We start from the raw sequence: 9,887 nt of genomic DNA, 5'->3' as shown, positions 1-9,887 counted from the left end.
TCTTAGAAGGTATATTGAGCATTGTAGGCCAGTAAAATGTTTCAAACTTGATCGTCCCTTGCTCAGCTTGAGCACAGTGCAGTGATAACATCTAGAACAGTATTGTTTAAAATTTAAGTGTAGTATGTGCTCGCCTTGAGCAGATATAGAGGTTGATCGATCAGGAATGAGGAAATTCCGTGAGTCTGAACAAACCTGCTCAATTATGAAAATGTAGCAGATATAAGAAACATGCCACGGCAGTATACTAGGCTTAACCATGTCTAGCAAAAAATGAATAAATAAATAAATGAATAAATAAATAAATAAAATAAAATAAAATAAAATTCAAAGGTTTAGGAGGACACCATATTAGCTCTCAACTTGAATAGGGGCCAGCAAGTGTATTGATCATAGTGGGCCAAGATCAGTATTGTATAACGCTTGAGTATATATATATTCTACAGCAACGTGAAGTGAAATCCATATTACTCGTGTATAGTCTTGACCTAGATTATTATCCAACCTCTCATCCATCTTAAAGTTTTGAAGAATTCGGACTATATAGATGAATATAATAAATAAATGAACGAATAAGTAAATAAATGAATAGATACATAAAAGGTAAAGAAATGTTAATAAATGCGAAGTGGCATTATTACTGATTAGTAAGAGGAACAGGGGACAAGAAATACAAGTAAATTGATAAGTAATTGAATGAATACATTATGATAATGGATATATTAGGCGCTTAGATGCTAAAATAAAATAAAAACTTCTAATTCATATTATTGACAGAAAGCAGAGGCTCAGAATATTAGGAACAACGCAGAATTACGTAGATAAGATTCGCTCAGTGTTAATCCCGTCAGAAATTACACAAGGGATTGAAGGTCCATGTTCATATTACTGCAATCCGCTTAAACTGCCCAAAATGAACCGGAGCTGCATAAATACAGTTGAACTGATCACGCATAAATTCGGATAGAGTTCTGTTTGATCTTTTATACAGGGTGTCCATGAAGTTCCAGTACCATTACAAGTATTTATTGCTCAGAATGGTACTGGGACTTTATGGACACCCTGTATTTTTCCATCGTACATCAAGAGGTAAATATTGTTTGTTGGAAGACTTCCAATTGACCTTCGACTTGTGGTACCAGGTTACAGAAACTCTGTGCACTCCGTTGCATCTCTGTAACTTTATCTGAATTGTTTGGGCAACAAGATCTATATTATACTTCATTCACTGACCTGAATCTGAGAATATCACGACTTCATTCACTGGCCTGAATCTGAGAATATTACGATTTTCTTCACTGACTTGAATCTGAGAATATTACGATTCAATTCATTGACCTGAATCTGAGATTATACGGCCTCATTCACCGACATAATCTGAGAATATTACGACTTTCTTCACTGACCTGAATCTGAGAATATTACGACTTTCTTCACTGACCTGAATCTGAGAATATTACGACTTTCTTCACTGACCTGAATCTGAGATTATAACGACTTAATTCACTGACCTGCGTCTGGCAATATTACGAATTAATTCACCGACCTGAATCTGAGAATTATTTACGAATAATTTCCTTGACCTTTGAATCCTGGAAAGATTATATTAACGGGAACCTTTCTTCACTGACCCTTGGTATTAGAGAATATACGAATTCACTGACCGAATCTGAGAATATTACGACTATTCATTGACCTGAATCTGAGATTATTACGACTTTCTTCACTGACCTGTATCAGAGAATATTACGACTTCACTGATCTAAATCTGAGAATATTTGACTTCATTCACTGACCTGAATCTGAGAATATTACGACTTTCTTCACTGACCTGAATCTGAGAATATTACGACTTAATTCACTGACCTGAATCTGAGAATATTACGATTTTCTTCGCTGGCCTGAATCTGAGAATATTACAACTTTCTTCACTGACCTGAGTCTGGGAATATTACGAATTGATTCACTGACCTGAATCTGAGATTATCACGACTTTCTTCACTGACCTGTATCAGAGAATATTACGACTTCACTGATCTAAATCTGAGAATATTAAGGCTTTCTTCACTGACCTGAATCTGAGAATATTTCGACTTTCATTCCGCATACGTAATCTGAGAATATTACTACTTTCTTCACTGACCTGAATCTGAGAATATTACGACTCTTCACTGACCTGAATCTGAGAATATTACGACTTTCTTCACTGACCTGAATCTGAGATTATAACGACTTAATTCACTGACCTGTATCAGAGAATATTACGACTTCACTTATCTAAATCTGAGAATATTTGGACTTTCTTCATTGATCTAAATCTGAGAATATTTGGACTTTCTTCATTGATCTAAATCTGAGAATATTACGTTCTTCACTGATCTCAATCAGAGGATATTACGACTTTCTTCACTGACCTGAATCTTGAGAATATTATGACTTCACTGATCTAAATCTGAGAATATTACTTTCTTCACCGATCTCAATCAAGGATATTACGACTTTCTTCACTGACCTGAATCTGAGATTATTACGAATTCATTCACTGACCTGAATCTGACAATAGTTTGTTTAGACTCTTTCAGGAAGCAAGTTGAGGCTCATTGCATTCTTCAGATACACTGAATAAATCGTATTAAGTCTTGGACTCGAGTTCATTTGTTCATCGAATCGAGACAGTGGCATCTCTCGCGAGAGAGAGAGAGAGTGTGTGTGGATTTGGGTTATACTGGTAATTTAGACTTTTCGATTCACAGCTGGGAGGTGATTTCGTAATCTCTTTTGGGCATTAGGTTGCTGTTCTTGCGACCAGGTGTTCTCTCTCTCTCTCTCTCTCTCTTTCACAATGAATTAATGACCAGATTAAAGGAAAACTCACTGAAGATTCAAAATTGGCTGGTAGGCAAAATAGTAAAATAAGTCACATTAATTTTCAGCTACCATGAAAACAATTTAATTGAATTTGTTTTTGGACAGTACATGACTTCTACAGGACAGCAATTTATGTATTATGTCATTCATGTTTGTTGGGGGAAAAAATCTGGTTTTCTTCAATACCTCACAGAGCAAGTTAATGAAACGAAGACATTCATTCCAGTCAGATATGGAAAAACTTCGAATAGTTATTTTACTGTTCTCGATATTAAACCTGCTTTATTACCGTGCTTTGTGTAACGTATTGAATAGAACTTGATTTTGATTTTGAAAACGTATGATGGCATGTGTATATTACGTTGTCATAATGTACAAGATTTTTATTTTCAGTTAAAAAGAGACTGTAATATTATTTATCACTTCAACTGTCGGTGATATTGAAATGAAATTGGACATTTGACTACTTATAACTGGTATTTATATCTGTTATGTTTCCGTGAGACTTTTTTACAGCTTAGTTTGTTTGTATGGTGTTTTTACGTTGCATGGAACCAGTGGTTATTCAGCAACGGGACCAACGGCTTTACGTGACTTCCGAACCACGTCGAGAGTGAACTTGAATGACCTCTTCTTTAGTCATTTAGGTAGAAAAGAATATAGGGCAATATATTTTAATTCCTCTTCTGAAGTCTAAGAAGAGATTTATTCACAAGATGGAGATGGGGAGAGGTTGGGGGGGGAGGCGGTTGCCCCTGAGGCAGTTCTTTTGGAGAAACTGTTCACAGTTTCGTCAGAATGACGTTGCAAGACACTATCACGCTAAATCACGGTTTTGGTGGTGGGTGGGAGGTTGGAATGGGTTGTTTGGGGGCGGGCCGGTTGTTGGCGAGGCCAGCAAAAACTGTCTCAAGTTATTCAAAAACGTTGTACTCTAATATGGCAGCCTTCTTTTTTTCATCCCAATAGTAATTTAAATGTGCTCGATCAGCCATCTTAAACGGGAATTGAAACGTGTTAGAAAGAGTCCAGTTCCCAGAGATAAAATGAAATTAAAAGTAGCTGGTTTGTTCATTCTAAAATTTTATTACAAAAGAGACCGACACCAAGCCGTAATATTGCAAATTGTATATAATTTAAGTAGCAAGCTTATGCAGATTGGTCTCTTTGTTCAGATATATAGAAAAATAAATTTAAAAATATTTATACATGCAGCCTAATAACTATATCAATCTTATCGTACAACTTATCATCTCCCTCACTACAATTTTTCATCGAGGCAGATTGTCTTGACAAGCACTTCCGTAACTTTGTAAGGATCTGCATTAGAAGCTGGACGTCGGTCCTCGAAGTATCCTTTCTTCTCCTGCTCGACCATCCTCGGAATCCTGACCGACACTCCTCGGTCGGCCACTCCCGAACTGAAGTTGTACATTCTGGACGTTTCGTGAGTCCCTATGAGCCGCTTTTCGTTGTCCTTCCCTTCGTGCGGAGCGTAGTGCCTCAGGTGCTGCAGATGCTGGGTGGAGAGCTTCTTGATGCCCTCCTCGATCGCCGCCAAGCCGTTCTCCTGACGCATCGCCTCCGTGGAGAAGTTGCAGTGCAGTCCCGCACCGTTCCAGTCGCCCAAGATGGGTTTGGGATCGAGGGACGCGATGACGCCGAAGTCTTCGGCCACGTGATGCAGGAGGTACCGAGACATCCAGAGGTCGTCTCCCATCACGACCCCTTCGCAGGGGCCGATCTGGTACTCCCACTGGGCGGGCATCGTCTCGGCGTTGGTGCCGGAAATCTCGATGCCGGTGTACAGGCAGGCCTTGTAATGCGCCTCGATGATGTCTCGCCCGTAAACTTTCCAGCTCCCACGGCGCAGTGGTAAGGCCCCTGTGGACCCGGGTAGCCGTTCTTGGGCCAGCCGAGAGGGTGGGTATCGATGTCGAGCAGAGTGTACTCTTGTTCCATGCCGAACCAGGGGTGCTGACTCTCTGCCTTGTTCATGGCCTCCTTGCAGTGCCACCTGTTGTTGGTTTCTGTCGGTTTCTTGTTGTATTTGTAAGTCTCGCACAAGACGAGCTTGTTGTTCCCGACTCGGAAGGGGTCCCTGTAGATGGCGACGGGGTGGAGGTAAACGTCACTGTTGCTTCCTTCAGCTTGTCCCGTTGAGGAGCCGTCGAAGTTCCAGATGGGGAGGTCTACAAGGAGATGGGCGTTAAATTAACAATACAGGTTGTTCGAGTTAGTCACCTGGAACTGGAATGAATTACTGTTAATCTTAGCTTGTCATGCACGTTTAGGAAGATCCTAATAAATTATACAGTGTTGGGCAAAGGACAATGTTAAATCAAGTCAAGAAATCAATTAGAGAAGTTGATGTAGACTTGAATCTTAAAAAATTGGTGTAACGTTTTGTAAAATAAACCCGTGTCGATAGAATAAATTAGAAACGGTGAAGTTCATGTTTTATGCAAATGGTATCAGCAAAAATTTTCAAAAAACCAATTATCAGACTCATATGCGTCAATATGCACCGTTAGCGATTAGCTTGATTCGCAGGTGAGCTACAGAACTATTTGAATGCTTTCTTTGCATGAAACCTCGTGCATGTCAGAGACGTGTGGCATTTTAATGAATGAGACAGTTCAATGTATAAATTAAAAGTGAATATGGCCAGTCCTTGTTCTTGTGGACACATGTATGAGCTGTTTAGTATGCGTTTGATCCTTTCGAAACCGAAGGCTGCTTCAAGCGCCTCAGTGGCGTGATCGGTATGGTCTTGGCCTGCCGCAAGTTCGATTCTCGGGCATTCCACTGAGGGGTCAGAAAAGTGTAATTCTGATGATAGAAGTTCACTCCTACGTGCTACTTGTTCGGACGTCACATCAAAGCGTTGGTCCCGGTGTGACTAACCCACTGGGTTCCGGCAACGTGAAAAACAATACAAACAAACAAACAAACAAATCGAAGGCCGCTTCTACAACTCTGGTGGCCTTTCCTTATGAACAGTTTTCTTCCCTCTTCATTGAGCCATCATTTGGCGCGTTTGCTGTTCCCTTCAATGTTTCCTTGACAGAATCGTGTCGAATCGCTGCTTTTGTTGAAGGACACTTCTCTGTTTTAGATGAATTACTCTCGGAGTTACTTTTGTCATAAGTATTCATCCTCCTCATTTGTCAGATATGACGAGGCTGACAAGATCTCGCTTTGACAGTTACTGCTTTGGGGGAATAAAAGAGTATCAAAGACTTAAGTTGAATTCTGAAGAAAACTGACTAGTAAAAAGCAAAGGCATTTCCTAACGAACCAGTTCAGTAAGCCCTGTCCACTACACTAACTGACCGAGTACGAAGCCTGAACTATGTAATTATCTGGTAACACTGCTTTAGAAGCGAACTAAAATATAAACAGTTGGAATTGCCCGACGGGCATGCCCGCTAATGTGGACAGGCCATAAGATAGTGTATCAGGTGAATCAGAAAGACCCTCCTCCTCCTCCAGTAACAGAGGCCGTGTCAGCGAGTCAGATGACACTGCTAGAAAAATCCAGCATTGCTTATAATGCTGCACATGCTGCCATGTGATTAATGCTGCTCTTGTCATGCAGTTGCTCTACGAGAACTGTCATCTGGGACGCTCATAAAAAATAGAATGTGTGAGGGAGAGAATACTAGTTAGTTCATTTTTTAAAATTTATCAGTTGTTCGTAAGAGGCTGCCTTTCCTTTTGGTGCTCAAGGGGTGGAAATGTATTGACAAGTGGAAGACTCCCACGTCTGTTGGAGATAAGAAACATGCTGAAGAATAAGCTTATCAGATTACCTTGATGTACAGACAACCAGAACGATTTTAAAGATAGGATCGTATTGTAAAGATGGTGGCGGTTGAAGGGTTAAGTTATCCGTATTAGAAAGAGAAAATCAAGAATGAATGGTATACTTAGGTCCCGAGAAGCTGTGACAGTAGTTGAGAACGTCCTGACGAATTATAGTGTCAAGGAGGCGAGTTGAACTTGCTGTAAAGGAGTCAAATGAACCACAGGGTAAAGTAAGTAGGGCTTATAAAAATACAAGTACATAAAAAAATATGACCGCGGGGCGACGTTTGGCATTTAGCGATGGGCGTTGGGAAACTGGGTCGGGCGTGGCCCGAGGAGGGGGTAGGGAAGTAGGAGGGTATTTGAGACAAATGACTGTCGCACAGTGCAGTAAATATGTTCATATGGTAAACAGAAATACGATACAGACGAATGGATAGAAAGGAAAATGCTTATTAAATAAGGCACTTATTAAATAAGTTAATGGAATTACTAGAGCAGTATGAAATTGTATGAAATTCAGGATGATAACCTGAATTTCCCCGTTAGAGGAGTTTTAGGGTAATATCCTTAGAAGTAAGTGGAACGTTATGTCGTTTATAGGGATTAAAAAAATGGGTCTAAGTACAATATGGAGGCACGTGAGACTGTAGTCTCCGAGAGTAAATCTGGGGTTTTACCCGACAAAAAAGGTTCATGGTCGAGAGTGAATTTACAGAATAAGCGATGAGGATATTAGAAAAAATGAAAATAAGTGAACTTGCAGAATAATAATAGGATAATGATAGAAAAAAATGAAAATAACTCGAGATATTGATGCATTTTAACCTGGAGATAACGAAGAGAAATCGTATATAACTTTGAAAGCTTGAAAATGATTGAAAAAAAGACGCGACGACAGTATATCAGCAAGCTTGACTTCCCAGAGTAAATTAATGCCTTTATATAGTTTGTTAATGCGCTGTATTGTAGTGTGGTTGATAAAAGACTGCGATCTTGCAAGAAAATATATTTGGTAACGATGCTGGAACTCTGATAAGAGGAGAGAGATATTAGATACTCTCGCAAGGGCGTGGGAGTTCTATAGATTAGACACTCACGCAGAAGGGCGTGGGAGTTCTATAGATTAGACACTCAGAAAGGCGTGGGAGTTCCATAGTCGGAAAGGAGAAAGTCAGAGCAGTTTCGAAGCAAAGTTTACACGTAATTGTACAAGGATATGCTAGAGGTTTTATTTTGCCTTCATATTCTGTGGGTAAATAAGACAGCAACTTCCACTTTGATTTGCTCTGACCTCATTCGCGCGCAAAAGTATTTCTCTCTCTCTCTCTCTTTCGTGAGGGATCAGTTAACAAGCTCAAGTGCCTTATGGTGTGAGGGGGAATGTTGTTAATCTGACTTCTAAATTACATTCATAGTGTGTTTATTGCTGGTGACGACATGCCAATTAAAAAACTAAAAAGTCGAAAAAATATGAAAATATTTAAGTAAATTCTTGATGTTTTAAACAAAGTCAGTTATAAAGATTAATTTTTATGATTTATCAAGTTAATGTTATTTATACGTAGAGAAACTTATTACTATTCACTTATGGAGAATATTGTCCAGCTTTTGTAAAAAAAAAAAAGAAAATATTTAAGCAAAATCTTGATATATTAAGCAGTCAGTTATAGAAATGAACTTCCGTGATTTATTGTTATTTATGTATAGAGAAATTTATTGCTATTTATATATTATGGCGAATTTTGTCCAGCTTTCAAAGTTCAAGGTTGACAGCCCTCTAGTAGGCGTGTTGAAAATAACGGCCCAATAACTTGTATGTCTTGTCAGGCCGGGTTGGTAGAGGGGGGGTGGGGGGAGGGGGGGGGGGGGGGGGGTGACCTGGAGGATGAGCGAGCATGAGATTTTCTAACCATACTTCTGGGGTACCTATGTGGGCAGGAGGATAACCTATAAACAGAACACGCAATGGTAGGACTGTCATTTCTAGGAAAAAATTTATTTGGAACTACTGCGTGATCGAGAGCGTATTTATTGTAATAAATTGTATTATAATTTATCATAATTCTTTGTAACAAGATTTTCCCTGGAAGCTTCGATACTTCAAGGGCGTGAACGAATTAATTTGTTTATTGGTTAGAGGACTAAGGGCAGTGCATATATGCCAACTATATATGTTTGTGTGTATGTTCGTATTTTATAATGTGATATTTTTTGTTCGTCGAAATTCTTTAACAATTCTCTCTCTCTCTCTCTCTCTCTCTCTATCTCTCTCTCTACTCTCTCTCTCTCTCTCGTAAGTATCACTTACCGCTAGGCTTCTTGGGGACGAAATCCAAGGTCCTCGTTTTGGACCGCAGGTTCTCCCCGGTTCCGTCAATCCACACGTACATAGCCTGGCATTTCTGCTCCGGTACAGGCAGCCTGAAATATCGGTCTAGCACCGTCTTGTTCGTCAACTCGGCCATCGTCGCAGACATGATGCTTGTGATCTACAAAAGGTGGAGTGAATGTGTTCATTAATTTGCATGTAATTGTTAAATTACAGCAATTGATATATTACGGTAATTACGCATAACCTCACTATGGTCTTTCGATTGTTGAGTCTTAGAGAATCTCGGCCATTTCAGATTTGTATCAATTTGCCCAAGAAGACGTTTGCACGCGGGGGAAAAACATCTCTCAATATTAGTATTTCTCATGGGGAAAAAATAGTTTTTATGCTGAATAACCACATGGGAAAGAAATGTTTTTTAAACTGAAAATCCAAACCGCAAATACAAACGCGCATATGAAGCAAACCACTCACCTGGTACTAAAGAATTGTCGCGGTTTATTGCAGCGCGTGTCGAGCGAGAACACTGTTTCCTCTGCGCTCCTCTCGAGAAGAAGAAAACCCCCAAACTGTCATGAAGAAGAACCAGAAGTTGTAGAAGTAGTGGGAGGAGTCTGCGAAGGAGGATCCATTCGCTCTCCCCGACCCTAGTGACACGGCTACACGACGGTAGGTAATCCCAGGGAGGTCTCGAGAGTGGGAAAGTCGAAATCTTCCCCCCCCCCCCCCTCTCCCCCCTACCCCCAACCCCCCCACCCCTTTGAGCACTGCATAGCAACTAACTCGTACATAGGCAGATACTCCGAGCTCCCCCAGGGAACTCTTTTCTGTTTGGCAGCTTTCATTTATTGTTATAAGAGAGCTTTTATTGCTA

General features: G+C 40.1%; 1 pseudogene; it reads right to left on the bottom strand.

Moving 5' to 3' along the window:
• Positions 1-3,934: 3,934 nt before the first annotated feature.
• Positions 3,935-9,677, bottom strand: LOC135207589 (glutamine synthetase-like; annotated as a pseudogene).
• Positions 9,678-9,887: the final 210 nt, after the last annotated feature.

Source organism: Macrobrachium nipponense, chromosome 32 (genome assembly GCF_015104395.2).
Source record: "Macrobrachium nipponense isolate FS-2020 chromosome 32, ASM1510439v2, whole genome shotgun sequence".
NCBI classification, from domain to species: Eukaryota; Metazoa; Arthropoda; class Malacostraca; order Decapoda; family Palaemonidae; genus Macrobrachium; species Macrobrachium nipponense.
Note: the sequence above shows the minus strand (reverse complement) of the source record. Positions and strands in the feature narration are given on the sequence as shown.